Below are 18,007 nucleotides of genomic sequence, written 5' to 3'. Positions count from 1 at the left end.
ATATCGCCCAAAATCGGACTTGTTCCTCCGAAATCGGACTTGTTCACCCGCTCTGGGCGCGTGTTTTTCTTTCTTTCTTTCTTCCGTATATTTCAAAAAATGTTAACTTCATTACCCGAAGTAAAAAATAAGAGCCCAACTAAACCCATATGCCGCCTGATGCGTTGTAGACTGCCAACTTGTCTTTCTGTATTTCCCCAACGAGCCCCTCATTTCCTTACTATATTACTCTGCGAAAGCATAGCGAGGGTCTCGGTTCTGGCAGCCTTGATGCCTAGGTAGCATAAGAGGGCTTCCCGCCAGTTACCCGCTCATGACAGGCTGTAGCCGTTCGAGTGCCGCCTCGGGGGTTGAAAAGAAGGTCCCCTTTCCCCGTGTAGTCAGAATGGCGCGGCCTAGCACCCTCAAGCGTCAGATGCAGTTCTAGTAAAAATAAATAGCCCAGAAAGTGAAGGAGAACACAGTCGCCCAGATAGCAAAATTAGTAAGGCATTCGAGATCTAATCGAAAGTCGTGGTTTCGGTCCCCACTCTGGGCGTGTGTTTTTCTTTCTTTTGTTCTTCCGTATATTTAAAAAAAATGTTAACTTCATTACCCGAAGTAAAAAAAAGAGGCCCACCCACACCCCTATGCCTCCTTAGGCGTTGTAGACTGTCGCCTTGTCTTACTGTATGTCCTAAACGAGCCCCTCATTTCCTTACTATATTATTCTGCGAAAGCCTAGCGAGGGTCTCTGTTCTGGCAGCGTTGATGCCTAGGTAGCATAAGAGGGCTTCCCGCCAGTTACCCGCTCATGACAGGCTGTAGACGGTCGAGGCACGCCCCGGGGATTGAAAGTGTAGTCAGAGTGGCGCTGGCTACCACCCTCAAGCGTCAGATGCACTTCTAGTAAATATAAATAGCCCAGAAATTGAAGGAGAGCGCAGTCGCCCAGATAGCCGAATTGGTAAGGCATTGAACAAGTAATCGAAGGGCGTGGGTTCGGTCCCCAGTTTGGGCGCGTGTTTTTCTTTCTTTCGTTCTTCTGTATATTTAAGAAAGGTGTTAACTTCATTACCCGAAGTAAAAAAAGAGCCTAACCACACCCCTATGCCTCCTTAGTCGTTGTAGAGTGCCGCCTTGTCTTTCGGTATTTCCACGACGAGCCCCTCATTTTTTTACAATATTACTCTGCGAAAGCCTAGCGAGGGTTTCGGTTCTGGCATCCTTGATGCCTAGGTAGTATAAGAGGGCTTCCCGCCAGTTACCCGCTTATGACAGGTTGTAGGCGTTCGAGTCATGGCCCCGGGGGTTGAAAAGAAGGTCCCTTTCTCCCCGTGTAGTCATACTGGCGCTGGCTACCACCCTCAAGCGTCAGATGCACTTCTAGTAAATATAAATAGCCCAGAAAGTGAAGGAAAACACAGTCGCCCAGATAGCCGAATTGGTAAGGCATTCGGGATATAATCGAAAGGCGTGGGTTCGGTCCCCACTCTGGGCGCATGTTTTTCTTTCTTTCTTCCGTATATTTAAAAAAGTGTTAACTTCATTAACCGTAGTAAAAAAAGAGCCTAACCACACCCCTATGCCTCCTTAGTCGTTGTAGAGTGCCGCCTTGTCTTTCGGTATTTCCACGACGAGCCCCTTATTTTTTTACAATATTACTCTGCGAAAGCCTAGCGAGGGTTTCGGTTCTGGCATCCTTGATGCCTAGGTAGCATAAGAGGGCTTCCCGCCAGTTACCCGCTTATGACAGGCTGTAGGCGTTCGAGTCATGGCCCCGGGGTTTGAAAAGAAGGTCCCTTTCTCCCCGTGTAGTCAGACTGGCGCTGGCTACCACCCTCAAGCGTCAGATGCACTTCTAGTAAATATAAATAGCCCAGAAAGTGAAGGAAAACACAGTCGCCCAGATAGCCGAATTGGTAAGGCATTCGGGATATAATCGAAAGGCGTGGGTTCGGTCCCCACTCTGGGCGCATGTTTTTCTTTCTTTCTTCCGTATATTTAAAAAAGTGTTAACTTCATTAACCGTAGTAAAAAAAGAGCCTAACGACACCCCTATGCCTCCTTAGGCGTTTTAGACTGCCGCCTTATCTTTCTGTATTTCCCCAGCGAGCCCCTCATTTCCTACTATATTACTCTGGGAAACCCTAGCCAGGGTCTCGGTTCTGGCAGCCTTGATGCCTAGGTAGCATAAGAGGGCTTCCCGCCAGTTATTTATTTATTTATTCATTTATTTATTTATTTATGTATTTATTTATACAATACTGCAGGCCACAAATGGGCCCAAGCAGGAGTGGGGGTGTTACAGTGCCGTTAGATCAATTATACAATCTTTAGCGAGGTAAAAACAATAAACAGGACAATACAATATATTTCGAGAAACACTGTGAAATATTAATACAAAATTTCCAATTCAAACACTTGATCAATAGATTTCAGCACATTATCGGATGAAGGAATTTTATGCGGGAGGTTATTCCAGTCGGTTATAGTGCGAAGAAAAAAAGAATACCTAAAATTGTTAGTGCGTGCTGTGATAGGCGTGATCTTTGCAGAATGGTAATTTCTGGTGGGACGCGATGATAACGGAGTCAGGAAGGCTGATGTTTCGAGTCTGATATTCCCGCGTGATTATTGGAAAAGAAATTTTAGCCTATTCATTTTGCGTCCAGATTCCAAAGTTGGGACTTCATTTATTTTCCTTAGTTCTGTTGGGGAGTAATGGCGGCGGTATCGGTTGTAAATGAGGCGGACGGCTAATCTTTAAATTTTTTCGAGATTGCCAATGTCTTTTTTAGTACGTGGATCCCAGACCACGCATGCGTATTCAAGGCTTGGTCGTACTATTGTGTTATACGCCTGAAGCTTTATGTTCGCAGGCGAGTTTTTAAGTTTATGTCTTAGTAAGCCTAGTTTTCGTCGTGCTGAGGCGCATACTTTAAGAATGGGGGGGGGACCATGTTAGATTACTAGTAATTGTAACGCCAAGATATTTAAAGTTATCAGCTCGCGAGATAGGAAGACAATTGATTGTGTACTGATGTTCATATGGTTGCTTTTTGTTAGTAATACTCATAAATACGGTTTTCTTAGTATTTATTTTCATGTCCCAAAGGTCGCACCAATTATTTATTGCGTCAAGGCTATCATTTAGAATTTGCTGGTCATTAGAAGAATTAATTGTGCTGGATAACAAACAGCCATCCGCAAATAATCGTATTTCAACGCCTTCTTTAACACATGATGCTACATCGTTAATAAAAATCAAGAAAAGTAACGGTCCCCGAACACTTCCCAGGGAGACGCCTGAATTAACAGGAAGGAAGTCTGAATGAGAACCATTTATATCTACAAATTGAACGCGGGAATGCAGGTAAGATTTTATGCGGTTTACGATGGTAGATGGAAAACCCAGTGAATTAAGCTTGAAAATTACTTTGAATGGGAAATTCTGTCGAAGGCTTTGCTGAAGTCTATGAAAACTACGTCGGGTTGGCCTGATTTGTCAATTACAGCAGAGAAGGTATGAATAGAAGTAATAAGCTGAGTAGTGGTAGAAAGGCCCTTACGGAACCCATGCTGAAATGGTGACAGAATATTACGCTCATCTAAAAAGTTTAAATTTAGTTCGAAATAATGTGCTCCTGAGTTTACAACATGGCACTGTTAGTGATATAGGCCTATAGTTTGTAACGATGGCATTATCTCCTTTTTTAAACACTGGGACCACCCGGGCGATGACCGAATCTTTCGGAATAATGCCTTGCGATAATGACGAGCGAAAAATCACAACCAGGAAACGTGCGAGTGACTCGGTGTAGCGTTGAAGCAATAAATTAGGAATGTTGTCTGGGCCCCATGACGATTTAGATTTGATATTAGAAGTATAGGAAATACGCTTTCAAATGTTATGAAATCTGGATCAACCCCAATACAGTTAATATTTTAATTGGTACACACGGACAGGTCAGAAAACACTGAGTGGAAATAGCGGTTATATTCAGTCGCGATTTGCTTGGAATCTCGAATAATCTTATCTCCGAGCTTAACACATCCGACTGATTTTTGTTTGTTAGGCTGAAGCTTGTGCCAGACCTTTGCCTGATCACTTTTTAGGAACTGTGGCAGGGTCACCGACAAGTAAGGGAGTTTAGCTGCGCGTGTATTACTAGCAAGTGAATCTTTTAACTTCTGAAGCAGTGGGCCTTTCGGCTGCCACCTTTTCGTTTTCTTAACCTTACGCGTTAAATGAATAATTTCTCTGGTTATCCAAGGGTTTCTGCGGTTTGACGTTTTAGCTTTGTTTAGAATTAAGTTTTTGAGGCAGAACTCACACAGCGACCGGAACTTTTTCCCCAGATAATTAGCATCATTGCCTGAAAAACCGTAAAAAAAAACAAAGAGAGTCGAGAATAGATTCATCATTAGCCCTACTATAGTCTTTAAACATTTGTCGCTGTAAGGGCACCTGGTCAGATAGATCGACTACAGAACATGTGAAAAGGACAAGCTTATGGTCGGACAGGCCGTCTTCTACTGATACATATACATTGGAGAAACTGTTACTATGAGAAATGAGATCAAGAATGAATGCCGCATTTTCCTGAACGCATGTTGGAGTTCCTACTGCTTGATCAAGATCGCATGCCAACATAATATCAAAAACAACTTGATTGCTAAAACATGGAGAGTGTAACTTAGCCCAGTTGATGTTCGGGAAATTAAAATCACCGCCAATATTTAAGTGGTTTTTGGAATGTTTGAGTGAGCAATCATTAATTTTGGTTAAGAATTCTACTTCTGAAGACGAGGGATGGTAAACGGCAAATAAGATAATTGTATTTCCAAAGACATTTAATTGTAGGCATAAGCTTTCATGATGTTCTATTTGATTTAAAAGAATAGTGGATGTGCGAGTATTCAACACAACAGCGACATCACCACCGCGATACGGTCTACCTCATGTAATTATTTTGCAGTTGTCCGGTACTATAATTTCACCAGAATAATTATCGCCTAACCAAGTTTCCGTAAGAACGGTAATGTGGGGTGCGTAGGTTAACAAGATACTTTCGCGTTCTACAGTTTTGTTAACAATGTTTTGAGCATTAATATTAAGGAGGTGAAAATTTTGATTACATCGGGGAGGGGCTTGTCATGCACTAATTGACGGTTGGGATGTGCTTCAAAATGGTGTCGGCTTTGGAAGGGTTTAAAACTTCACGCGCATGTTCTTGCTATCGTCCCACATAAAAGTGTCGTCATCGATCCGTAACTTATCGTGTACAAGATATGGCTTTTTCCCATTTGCTTTGTCAATTTTTTTACTATCCAACAGCAGTTTACGTCAACGCAGTGTGCAACGGGAGTAATCGTTTTGAATGAAGATTTCAGTTCCTTTGAGTTTTTTTCGTTTTTAATATTTCTTGTTTTTCCGTGAAGTCCTGAAGATACATGATTACGGGACGATTTCCAGCTTGTTTACAAAGTCTATGTATACGACCAATCGACTTGCAGGATACATTATGTTTTTTACAAAATAGTTCATCCAATACTTCTTTTCTTAGGACATCCTCAGTTTCGTTCGGTTTTTCAATGAGGCCGTACACTATTAGAATTGATCGCCGACTACGGACTTCAATATCGAATATCTTCTCCGACTGATCTGCTACCGATGTTTTCAGTACATTTAAACTTGTATCAAAGTTATCGATCTTGCAAGTAGATTTGTTCATGGTGTTAAGAAGCGTTTCTAGGTTAGAGACTTTTTGAAGGACAGCTCGTAATGTTGCCCATTCGGTGGTTTGTTCCGTGTTTATATCAGAGATACTCTTCAGAATTTCTTTCGGCCCTTCCAGAACCTTATGTAACATTTCTTGAATGTCGGGTCGAGGGTTTGACTCAATATCGCCACAGAGCATAAGTTTGCACATAAAAAACAGTCGTATAAAATACCGAGGCAGGTGCGTGGGCTTGGCACAACAACCAAGAACATGTTGCTTGAACAAACGCAAGAATGCGTTCCCGCTCATGACAGGCTGTAGACGTTCGAGTCACGCCCTGGGGGTTGAAAAGAAGGTCCCCTTCTCCCCGTGTAGTCAGAGTGGCGCTGGCTACCACCCTCAAGCGTCAGATACACTTCTAGCAAATATAAATAGCCCAGAAAGCGAAGGAGAACACAGTCACCCAGATAGCCAAATTGGTATGGCATTCGAGATCTAATCGAAAGGCGTGGGTTCGGTCCCCACTCTGGGCACGTGTTTTGCTTTCCGTCTTTCTTCCGTATATTTTAATAAAATGTTAACTTTAATAACCGTAGTAAAATATAGAGCGTAACCATACCCCTGTGCCTCCTTAGGCGTTGTAGGTTGCCGCCTTGTCTTTGTGTATTTCCACAACGAGCCCCTCATTTCCCTACTATGTATATACAATATATATATATATATATATATATATATATAGTCGTGAAGTGAAATCCTTAGTTGCTGCAGGAATACGCACAAAGTAGAAGTACGCTCTTCGGAGACTTTATTTCCTGTCTCAGGTCGAAACGTTGGAAATAAAGTCTCCGAAGAGCGTACTTCTACTTTGTTCGTATATATATATATATATATATATATATATACAGAAACTTGGGTCGGCAGTCTACAACGCCAAAGGAGGCATAGCGGTGTGGTTAGGCTCTATTTTTTACTACGGATAATGAAGTTAAGATTTTTTTAAAATATAAATATACCTCCTTTGGCGTTGCAGACTGCCGACCTATGTTTCTGTACTTCCTCAACGAGCCCCTCATTATCTTACTGTATTATTCTGCGAAAGCCTAGCGAGGGTCTCGGTTCTGGCAGCCTTGATGCCCAGGTAAAATAAAAGGGCTTCCCGCCACTTACCCGCTCATGACAGGCTGCAGACGTTTGAGTCACACCCCAGGGGTTGAAAAGAAGGTCCCCTTCTCGCCGTGTAGTCAGAGTGGCGCAGGCTACCGCCCTCAAGCGTCAGATACACTTCTAGCAAATATAAATAGCCCAGAAAGTGAAGGAAAACACAGTCGCCCAGACAGCCGAATTGGTAAGGCAGTCGAGATCTAATCGAAAGGCGTGGGTTCGCTCCCCACTCTGTGCGCGTGTATTTCTTTCTTTCTTCCTTATATTTAAAAAAAATCTTAACTTCAGTAACCGTAGTAAAAAATAGAGCCTAACCACACCCCTATGCCTCATTTGGCGTTGTAGACTGCCGACCTATATTTCTGTATTTCGTCAACGAGCCCCTCATTTCCTTACTATATATATTGTTACGAGGCGAGGATGCTGTAGAAAGATGTATTCGTAAATTCAAAGCGCCAGAGGCTGGGTGCCGCTAGTACACACCGAGGGAAGCACAACCACCACACCTCGTCCTCTTCTTCCACGGGAACTCGTCGCACAATCCCCGTACACTTAACCTGTGGCAAATCCCCACATAAACGCATAGTTTGTTAGTCGCCTGTCGGTGCCTCGTGTCATTTCTCCCCCGCGGAACGAGCGCCATCGCGGCGCTATGGGGTTACAGTGTCCGGCGGACAATATGGCTTGAGTCGTACAACATGTACAATGTCTGTAGAAGTAGCGTGAGTCGACGGTGTCGACGCCACGGGGGAGATCTCGTACGTTACGTCAGTAACTTGGCGCACGACGCGAAAGGGACCACAGTAGCGGGGCAGAAGCTTTTCAGATAGGCCGATACGGCGGGTAGGTTTCCAGAGGAGGACAAGGGATCCAGGAGCGAAGTGCGCCACTCGATGTCTTCGGTCATAAATCGTTTTCATATCAGCTTGGGAGGAACAAAGCCGGTTGCGTGCAATCTGCCTAGTGTGGTCAGCGCGAGCAATAGCGTCCCACGCGTACTCCGATCGTACTGAGGGTTGGTCAGCCGACATAGGCATGAGAGTGTCCAGTGGCAGGGTGGGCTCACGGCCATAAAAGGAGGTAGAACGGCGAATACCCAGCCGTATCATCGCGTGACGAATTATACGCAAACGTCACATACGGCAGAGAGACGTCCCAGTCGCGGTGATCTGCGGGAACGTAGCAGGAAAGGATATCGGTCAAGGTACCATTTAAGCGTTCAGTAAGTCCGTTAGTCTGGGGATGGTAAGCTGTAGTTATCTTATGTTTAGTAGAACAGGACCGGAGGATGTCGTCAACGACTTGGGAGAGAAAGCAACGGCCACGGTCGGTGAGCAACTTACGTGGAGCCCCATGCTGAAGAATGACGTCGTGAAGAAGGAAATCTGCCACATCAGTAGCACAGCTAGTCAGCAAAGCACGCGTGATGGCGTAGCGTGTGGCGTAATCCGTGGCGACTGCAATCCACTTGTTTCCCGATGTCGACTGGGGAAAAGGGCCAAGCAAGTCCAGGCCAACCCGGAAAAAAGGTTCTACCGGGATGTCGAGTGGCTGTAGTGTTCCCGCAGGGAGCGATGCTGGTGTCTTGTGGCGCTGACACTGATCGCAAGAACTGACGTAGCGGCGGACGGAACGGTACAGGCCGGGCCAGAAAAAAAAAGCTGGCGTACGCGTTCATACGTGCGAGAAATGCCGAGGTGACCAGCAGTAGGCATGTCGTGAAGCTGCTGGAGTACAGTGGAGCGCAATTGCGCAGGGACAGCGAGCAAAAGTGCCGGCCCGTCAGGACGGGTATTGCGGCGGTACAAAATGTTATCGCGCAGCACGAACATTCCCGTCGATGCGTCAGGTGAGGCAGAGTTGATGTTGTTGATGATCGATCGTAATGCTGGGTCACGACGCTGTTCTTCCGGAATATAGAGGAGTCCAGATATGGCACACAGAAAGTCTGCGTCGTCATCGTCAGCAGCGTCAGGTGGGTCGACCGGATGGCGAGACAGGCAATCAGCATCTTGGTGCAAGCGTCCAGATTTGTATTTTACGTCGAATGAATATTCCTGTAGGCGCAATGGCCACCGACCTAACCTGCCTACGGGATCTTTTAGCGAAGAGAGACAGCACAGCGCGTGGTGGTCTGTTATGACTGTGAATGAGCGGCCATGCAGATAAGGCCGAAACTTGGCGATAGACCACACGAGGGCGAGGCATTCGCGTTCTGTAATAGAGTAGTTGCGCTCTGAGGTGGAAAGAAGGCGGCTGGCATAGGCAATAACCCGCTCAAGACCATCCTGTCGTTGCGCCAAAACAGCCCCTATTCCGTACCCACTGGCATCTGTGCGTACTTCTGTGGGTGCATAAGGGTCAAAGTGAGCCAGAAGCGGAGAGTGGGTGAGTACGGATATAAGGTTGGTAAAAGCGGCAGCGTGCTCGGAGCTCCACGAAAACGGGACGTTTTTCTTCAAGAGGTTGGTAAGGGGTCTAGCAATATCAGCAAAGTTCTTGATAAAGCGTCGAAAATACGAACAAAGTCCGAGAAAGCTTCGAACGTCTTTCGTCGACCGCGGTGCTGGAAAGTTCCGAACTGCGCGAACTTTATCAGGGTCGGGACGAACCCCCTTCGCGTCGACGAGGTGTCCCAGGATCGTGATTTTCTCACGTCCGAAATGGCATTTGGAGGAATTCAGCTGAAGACCGGCGCGACGGAAAAGGGTTAGAATTTCCGAGAGGTGTTCTATGTGGGTAGCAAATGAGGGAGAAAATACGATAACGTCATCCAGGTAACAGAGGCAGGTGGACCACTTGAAGCCCTGGAGCAGCGAGTCCATCATGCGCTCGAATGTGGCTGGAGCGTTACAAAGGCCCAATGGCATCACTTTGAACTGGTACAGACCATCGGGTGTTATGAAGGCGGTTTTTTCTCGGTCCATTTCATCTACGATGATTTGCCAATATCCTGACCTAAGGTCAATGGATGAAAAATACTTAGCGCCGTGAAGGCAGTCAAGGGCGTCGTCTATCCTTGGGAGGGGATACACGTCCTTCCTTGTGACTGCATTGAGAGTCCGATAATCTACGCAAAACCGCCATGTGCCATCTTTTTTCTTCACCACCACCACGGGAGAGGCCCAAGGGCTGCAAGAACTTTCAATGATGTCCTTGGCTAGCATCTTATCCACTTCTTGTTGGATAATTCGCCGCTCTGCATGAGAGACTGTAAGGGCGTTTGTGAACGGGGCCTGCGCTGCCGGTGTTGATCAGGTGGGTGACTGAGGAGGCTTTCCCTAAAGGACGATTGTCCAGGTCGAAAATTTCCCAAAAGGAAGCCCGGAGGCAGCGGAGCTGATCGGCTTGGGCAGGCAGCAAATCTGGGGCCAACGGTTTCTCAAAAGGTTGGGTCGGGGCAGTCGCGTCCGGAATGGGAGGGCCAGCGTTTTGTTGGCAATCGACGGCCAATGCAGACACATGGCATTCCTCTAAAGCGGAGAGGAGGCCCAGAGTGATGGCTTGCGGCAGAAGTTGGGTACAAAAACTGAAATTTAGGAAGGGAAGAGATGTCTGATTTTGCGTGATCGTGACGACTGTGTGGGGAAGGGTTACATTGCGCTCCAGTAACACGGCTGTTATTGGAGAAATGACGTAATCGCCGTCAGGAACAGAGGGACATACACACAGTGGTACGTAAGAAAGAGCTTGAGATGGCAAACGGGTGTCTTCGAGGCAGCACAGACGGGGCAAGGGTTCATCGACGGTGATTGGCGACAGGGGTAGGTCAAGGTGGACGAGCCCGAGAGAACAATCGATCAGCGCAGAATGGTCCGACAGAAAATCTTGGCCGAGAATGAGGTCATGGGTGCAATGCTCTAAAACGGTGAACAAAACAGAGGTATCATGACCAGCAGTTGTGATGCGGGCAGTGCACATGCCCGCAATGGCAGCAGTTCCTCCGTCAGCGACTCGGAGACAAGAAGTGGCTGGCGTCAAAACTTTGCGCAGGCGAGAGCGAAGTCGCGCACTCATCACGGACACCTGCGCCCCTGTGTCTATCAGTGCACTCACAGGGACACCGTCAACTTGAACGTCTAACAAGTTCTTTTCGGCAGGCAGCGTTGTTAGAGGATTTTCGGGTCGTCGGGAAAACGCAGCGGTACCTCGGGGCGCTGCATGGTCTAGTTTTCCTGGTTGGAACGTGGGTATGGCGAGGAAGAGCGGCGGGGCGAACGGGACTGACGGGTCTGCGGTGACGGCGAACGACCGGACCAGCGACTGTCGGTAGAATTGGAGAAGGTGGGGGGTGGCGTCTGGCGGCTAGTGTAGAAGCGTCGATTTCCCTCGTCGGTGTACCGGGAGAAGTTGGTCGGGGGCGATTGGAACGAGCGGTTATGGCAGTAGCGGGCGACGTGGCCGGCGCGGCAGCAGTTGAAGCAAATTGGCCGGTCATCGGGCGTCCTCCATTCATGTGGGTTGCGGTACCGGAAGCGTGGCGGTGTATTGTCGCGTCGAGGCGCTTGAAAGGAAGGAACAGGGCGATCATTTCGATGAGTGACGGGGCAAATAGGCTGAAATCCGAGATGGATGAGCTCGTCACGTACAACAGCTTGTATCAGAGATACAGCAGGAATATTGCAGGGTTGTTGGTTATGCTGAGCACCGGCTGGAGCCATGGCCTCAAGTTCGCGACGCACTATTCTGGTCACATTTTCGGAAGTCGGTGCTGCCCCTGTCGAAGGGAACTGAGGTGGTGTTGGCAATACGTTGTCGGAGCACGACGAGGTTGCAGCCGTGTTCGGAAGTCGTGTGAAATGTTGAACGATGCGACGGCTTTTTGCCTGCTCACAGCGGCGACATTCAGCGATAATACTGTCTACTTTTTCACAGTTCTTGAAAACCAGGAGGTTGAGGGCGTCGTCCGCTATCCCCTTCAAAACGTGGCGCACTTTGTCCTCTTCGGACATTTGGTGGTCAACTTTTTGGCAAAGGGCCAGTACGTCGAGGATGTACGCGACGTAGGACTCAGTGGGACTCTGCACGCGAGAAGCGAGATTGTTCTTTGCTGTGAGCTGCCCACTAGCGGACGTCCCGAAAATGGCTTTGAGGCTTTCTTTGGCACCGTCCCAGCTGGTGAGGCGTGCCTCGTTCATGATAAACCATGTTGGGGCCGTACCTTTGAGGCAGAAAGACAGGTTGGCGAGCATGATAGTCTGGTCCCAGCGGTTGTGGTCACTGACGCGCTCGTACATCTTGATCCAGTCTTCCACATCCTCGTTAGCCGTGCCATAGAAGAAGGGAGGGTCCCGGGGGTGTGACAAAATGATGTGGGAGCTTGTCAAAGAGGCAGTAGCCGCTGGGGCCTCGTTGCGAAGCGGGGGTGTCATGGTTCCAGGAACCACTGTGTCGTCCGAGCGAAGCTCGGTGAACGAAATCTGGCGACCGCTGCGAAGCTCCGTCGTCTCAGTAGACTCCCGCACCTCCACCACAAGATGTTACGAGGCGAGGATGCTGTAGAAAGATGTATTCGTAAATTCAAAGCGCCAGAGGCTGGGTGCCGCTAGTACACACCGAGGGAAGCACAACCACCACACCTCGTCCTCTTCTTCCACGGGAACTCGTCGCACACTCCCCGTACACTTAACCTGTGGCAAATCCCCACATAAACGCATAGTTTGTTAGTCGCCTGTCGGTGCCTCGTGTCAATATATATATATATATATATATATATATATATATATATATATACATATCAATGTTACAGTCGTCATTGCCAGTGCTATTCGGCTTTTTTCGAAATATTTAATAGGGCCGAATGACGTGTGCTTGTCACGTTTCTTTGATTCATTGATAAATAAGCGAAAATATAAGTCGAGAAAAAATCCGCCGTTTTCCGGGAGCGGGACTCGAACCCACATCTCCGCATAACCGGTGCGGTGCGTTCACCATTACGCTATCCCCACAGCGGCTTCTCTCTCGACTTTAAAGCGGGGGTTTATATTTACAAGAGCTCTGAGGCCGGTCAACTAGCGCCGCCCCTCGACTACCGCGGGAGACGTAGAACGTCTTCTTTCCCAGCGGCCGCCACGTAGAACGTGGTCGGAGGTCGGGGTTAGCAATTGGCATATCCGAACTGCTGGAGCCAGTGCCTCGTAATGCATGTAGCAGAACAGAGAGATACGGGACGAGGGACTCGGTAAAGATACATATCAATGTTGCAGTCGTCATTGCCAGGGCTATTCGGCTTTTTTCGAAATATTTAATAGGGCCGAATGACGTGTGCTTGTCACGTTTCTTTGATTCATTGATAAATAAGCGAAAATATAAGTCGAGAAAAAATCCGCCGTTTTCCGGGAGCGGGACTCGAACCCACATCTCCGCATAACCGGTGCGGTGCGTTCACCATTACGCTATCCCCACAGCGGCTTCTCTGTCGACTTTAAAGCGGGGGTTTATATTTACAAGAGCTCTGAGGCCGGTCAACTAGCGCCGCCCCTCGACTACCGCGGGAGACGTAAAACGTCTTCTTTCCCAGCGGCCGCCACGTAGAACGTGGTCGGAGGTCGGGGTTAGCAATTGGCATATCCGAACTGCTGGAGCCAGTGCCTCGTAATGCATGTAGCAGAACAGAGAGATACGGGACGAGGGACTCGGTAAAGATACATATCAATGTTGCAGTCGTCATTGCCAGTGCTATTCGGCTTTTTTCGAAATATTTAATAGGGCCGAATGACGTGTGCTTGTCACGTTTCTTTGATTCATTGATAAATAAGCGAAAATATAAGTCGAGAAAAAATCCGCCGTTTTCCGGGAGCGGGACTCGAACCCACATCTCCGCATAACCGGTGCGGTGCGTTCACCATTACGCTATCCCCACAGCGGCTTCTCTCTCGACTTTAAAGCGGGGGTTTATATTTACAAGATCTCTGAGGCCGGTCAACTAGCGCCGCCCCTCGACTACCGCGGGAGACGTAGAACGTCTTCTTTCCCAGCGGCCGCCACGTAGAACGTGGTCGGAGGTCGGGGTTAGCAATTGGCATATCCGAACTGCTGGAGCCAGTGCCTCGTAATGCATGTAGCAGAACAGAGAGATACGGGACGAGGGACTCGGTAAAGATACATATCAATGTTGCAGTCGTCATTGCCAGTGCTATTCGGCTTTTTTCGAAATATTAAATAGGGCCGAATGACGTGTGCTTGTCACGTTTCTTTGATTCATTGATAAATAAGCGAAAATATAAGTCCAGAAAAAATCCGCCGTTTTCCGGGAGCGGGACTCGAACCCACATCTCCGCATAACCGGTGCGGTGCGTTCACCATTACGCTATCCCCACAGCGGCTTCTCTCTCGACTTTAAAGCGGGGGTTTATATTTACAAGAGCTCTGAGGCCGGTCAACTAGCGCCGCCCCTCGACTACCGCGGGAGACGTAGAACGTCTTCTTTCCCAGCGGCCGCCACGTAGAACGTGGTCGGAGGTCGGGGTTAGCAATTGGCATATCCGAACTGCTGGAGCCAGTGCCTCGTAATGCATGTAGCAGAACAGAGAGATACGGGACGAGGGACTCGGTAAAGATACATATCAATGTTGAAGTCGTCATTGCCAGTGCTATTCAGCTTTTTTCGAAATATTTAATAGGGCCGAATGACGTGTGCTTGTCACGTTTCTTTGATTCATTGATAAATAAGCGAAAATATAGGTCGAGAAAAAATCCGCCGTTTTCCGGGAGCGGGACTCGAACCCACATCTCCGCATAACCGGTGCGGTGCGTTCACCATTACGCTATCCCCACAGCGGCTTCTCTCTCGACTTTAAAGCGGGGGTTTATATTTACAAGAGCTCTGAGGCCGGTCAACTAGCGCCGCCCCTCGACTACCGCGGGAGACGTAGAACGTCTTCTTTCCCAGCGGCCGCCACGTAGAACGTGGTCGGAGGTCGGGGTTAGCAATTGGCATATCCGAACTGCTGGAGCCGGTGCCTCGTAATGCATGTAGCAGAACAGAGAGATACGGGACGAGGGACTCGGTAAAGATACATATCAATGTTGCAGTCGTCATTGCCAGTGCTATTCGGCTTTTTTCGAAATATTTAATAGGGCCGAATGACGTGTGCTCGTCACGTTTCTTTGATTCATTGATAAATAAGCGAAAATATAAGTCGAGAAAAAATCCGCCGTTTTCCGGGAGCGGGACTCAAACCCACATCTCCGCATAACCGGTGCGGTGCGTTCACCATTACGCTATCCCCACAGCGGCTTCTCTCTCGACTTTAAAGCGGGGGTTTATATTTACAAGAGCTCTGAGGCCGGTCAACTAGCGCCGCCCCTCGACTACCGCGGGAGACGTAGAACGTCTTCTTTCCCAGCGGCCGCCACGTAGAACGTGGTCGGAGGTCGGGGTTAGCAATTGGCATATCCGAACTGCTGGAGCCAGTGCCTCGTAATGCATGTAGCAGAACAGAGAGATACGGGACGAGGGACTCGGTAAAGATACATATCAATGTTGCAGTCGTCATTGCCAGTGCTATTCGGCTTTTTTCGAAATATTTAATAGGGCCGAATGACGTGTGCTTGTCACGTTTCTTTGATTCATTGATAAATAAGCGAAAATATAAGTCGAGAAAAAATCCGCCGTTTTCCGGGAGCGGGACTCGAACCCACATCTCCGCATAACCGGTGCGGTGCGTTCACCATTACGCTATCCCCACAGCGGCTTCTCTCTCGACTTTAAAGCGGGGGTTTATATTTACAAGAGCTCTGAGGCCGGTCAACTAGCGCCGCCCCTCGACTACCGCGGGAGACGTAGAACGTCTTCTTTCCCAGCGGCCGCCACGTAGAACGTGGTCGGAGGTCGGGGTTAGCAATTGGCATATCCGAACTGCTGGAGCCGGTGCCTCGTAATGCATGTAGCAGAACAGAGAGATACGGGACGAGGGACTCGGTAAAGATACATATCAATGTTGCAGTCGTCATTGCCAGTGCTATTCGGCTTTTTTCGAAATATTTAATAGGGCCGAATGACGTGTGCTCGTCACGTTTCTTTGATTCATTGATAAATAAGCGAAAATATAAGTCGAGAAAAAATCCGCCGTTTTCCGGGAGCGGGACTCAAACCCACATCTCCGCATAACCGGTGCGGTGCGTTCACCATTACGCTATCCCCACAGCGGCTTCTCTCTCGACTTTAAAGCGGGGGTTTATATTTACAAGAGCTCTGAGGCCGGTCAACTAGCGCCGCCCCTCGACTACCGCGGGAGACGTAGAACGTCTTCTTTCCCAGCGGCCGCCACGTAGAACGTGGTCGGAGGTCGGGGTTAGCAATTGGCATATCCGAACTGCTGGAGCCAGTGCCTCGTAATGCATGTAGCAGAACAGAGAGATACGGGACGAGGGACTCGGTAAAGATACATATCAATGTTGCAGTCGTCATTGCCAGTGCTATTCGGCTTTTTTCGAAATATTTAATAGGGCCGAATGACGTGTGCTTGTCACGTTTCTTTGATTCATTGATAAATAAGCGAAAATATAAGTCGAGAAAAAATCCGCCGTTTTCCGGGAGCGGGACTCGAACCCACATCTCCGCATAACCGGTGCGGTGCGTTCACCATTACGCTATCCCCACAGCGGCTTCTCTCTCGACTTTAAAGCGGGGGTTTATATTTACAAGAGCTCTGAGGCCCGTCAACTAGCGCCGCCCCTCGACTACCGCGGGAGACGTAGAACGTCTTCTTTCCCAGCGGCCGCCACGTAGAACGTGGTCGGAGGTCGGGGTTAGCAATTGGCATATCCGAACTGCTGGAGCCAGTGCCTCGTAATGCATGTAGCAGAACAGAGAGATACGGGACGAGGGACTCGGTAAAGATACATATCAATGTTGCAGTCGTCATTGCCAGTGCTATTCGGCTTTTTTCGAAATATTTAATAGGGCCGAATGACGTGTGCTTGTCACGTTTCTTTGATTCATTGATAAATAAGCGAAAATATAAGTCGAGAAAAAATCCGCCGTTTTCCGGGAGCGGGACTCGAACCCACATCTCCGCATAACCGGTGCGGTGCGTTCACCATTACGCTATCCCCACAGCGGCTTCTCTCTCGACTTTAAAGCGGGGGTTTATATTTACAAGAGCTCTGAGGCCGGTCAACTAGCGCCGCCCCTCGACTACCGCGGGAGACGTAGAACGTCTTCTTTCCCAGCGGCCGCCACGTAGAACGTGGTCGGAGGTCGGGGTTAGCAATTGGCATATCCGAACTGCTGGAGCCAGTGCCTCGTAATGCATGTAGCAGAACAGAGAGATACGGGACGAGGGACTCGGTAAAGATACATATCAATGTTGCAGTCGTCATTGCCAGTGCTATTCGGCTTTTTTCGAAATATTTAATAGGGCCGAATGACGTGTGCTTGTCACGTTTCTTTGATTCATTGATAAATAAGCGAAAATATAAGTCGAGAAAAAATCCGCCGTTTTCCGGGAGCGGGACTCGAACCCACATCTCCGCATAACCGGTGCGGTGCGTTCACCATTACGCTATCCCCACAGCGGCTTCTCTGTCGACTTTAAAGCGGGGGTTTATATTTACAAGAGCTCTGAGGCCGGTCAACTAGCGCCGCCCCTCGACTACCGCGGGAGACGTAGAACGTCTTCTTTCCCAGCGGCCGCCACGTAGAACGTGGTCGGAGGTCGGGGTTAGCAATTGGCATATCCGAACTGCTGGAGCCAGTGCCTCGTAATGCATGAAGCAGAACAGAGAGATACGGGACGAGGGACTCGGTAAAGATACATATCAATGTTGCAGTCGTCATTGCCAGTGCTATTCGGCTTTTTTCGAAATATTTAATAGGGCCGAATGACGTGTGCTTGTCACGTTTCTTTGATTCATTGATAAATAAGCGAAAATATAAGTCGAGAAAAAATCCGCCGTTTTCCGGGAGCGGGACTCGAACCCACATCTCCGCATAACCGGTGCGGTGCGTTCACCATTACGCTATCCCCACAGCGGCTTCTCTCTCGACTTTAAAGCGGGGGTTTATATTTACAAGATCTCTGAGGCCGGTCAACTAGCGCCGCCCCTCGACTACCGCGGGAGACGTAGAACGTCTTCTTTCCCAGCGGCCGCCACGTAGAACGTGGTCGGAGGTCGGGGTTAGCAATTGGCATATC

The 18,007-nt window shown here is 48.5% G+C and overlaps 2 non-coding genes across 2 annotated transcripts; both read left to right on the top strand.

Moving 5' to 3' along the window:
* Positions 1-1,408: 1,408 nt before the first annotated feature.
* On the top strand, positions 1,409-1,480 carry Trnai-uau (transfer RNA isoleucine (anticodon UAU)). The gene has a single exon. It is a non-coding gene; the product is annotated as a tRNA-Ile (tRNA).
* Positions 1,481-1,883: 403 nt separating this feature from the next.
* Trnai-uau (transfer RNA isoleucine (anticodon UAU)) lies at positions 1,884-1,955 on the top strand. Its single transcript has one exon. It is a non-coding gene; the product is annotated as a tRNA-Ile (tRNA).
* Positions 1,956-18,007: the final 16,052 nt, after the last annotated feature.

Source organism: Haemaphysalis longicornis, unplaced genomic scaffold (assembly GCF_048455015.1).
Source record: "Haemaphysalis longicornis isolate Haplotype H1 unplaced genomic scaffold, Haemaphysalis longicornis Haplotype H1 scaffold_52, whole genome shotgun sequence".
Taxonomy (NCBI): domain Eukaryota; kingdom Metazoa; phylum Arthropoda; class Arachnida; order Ixodida; family Ixodidae; genus Haemaphysalis; species Haemaphysalis longicornis.
The sequence above is the reverse complement of the archived record's forward strand: the minus strand, read 5'-3'. Positions and strand labels throughout refer to the sequence as shown.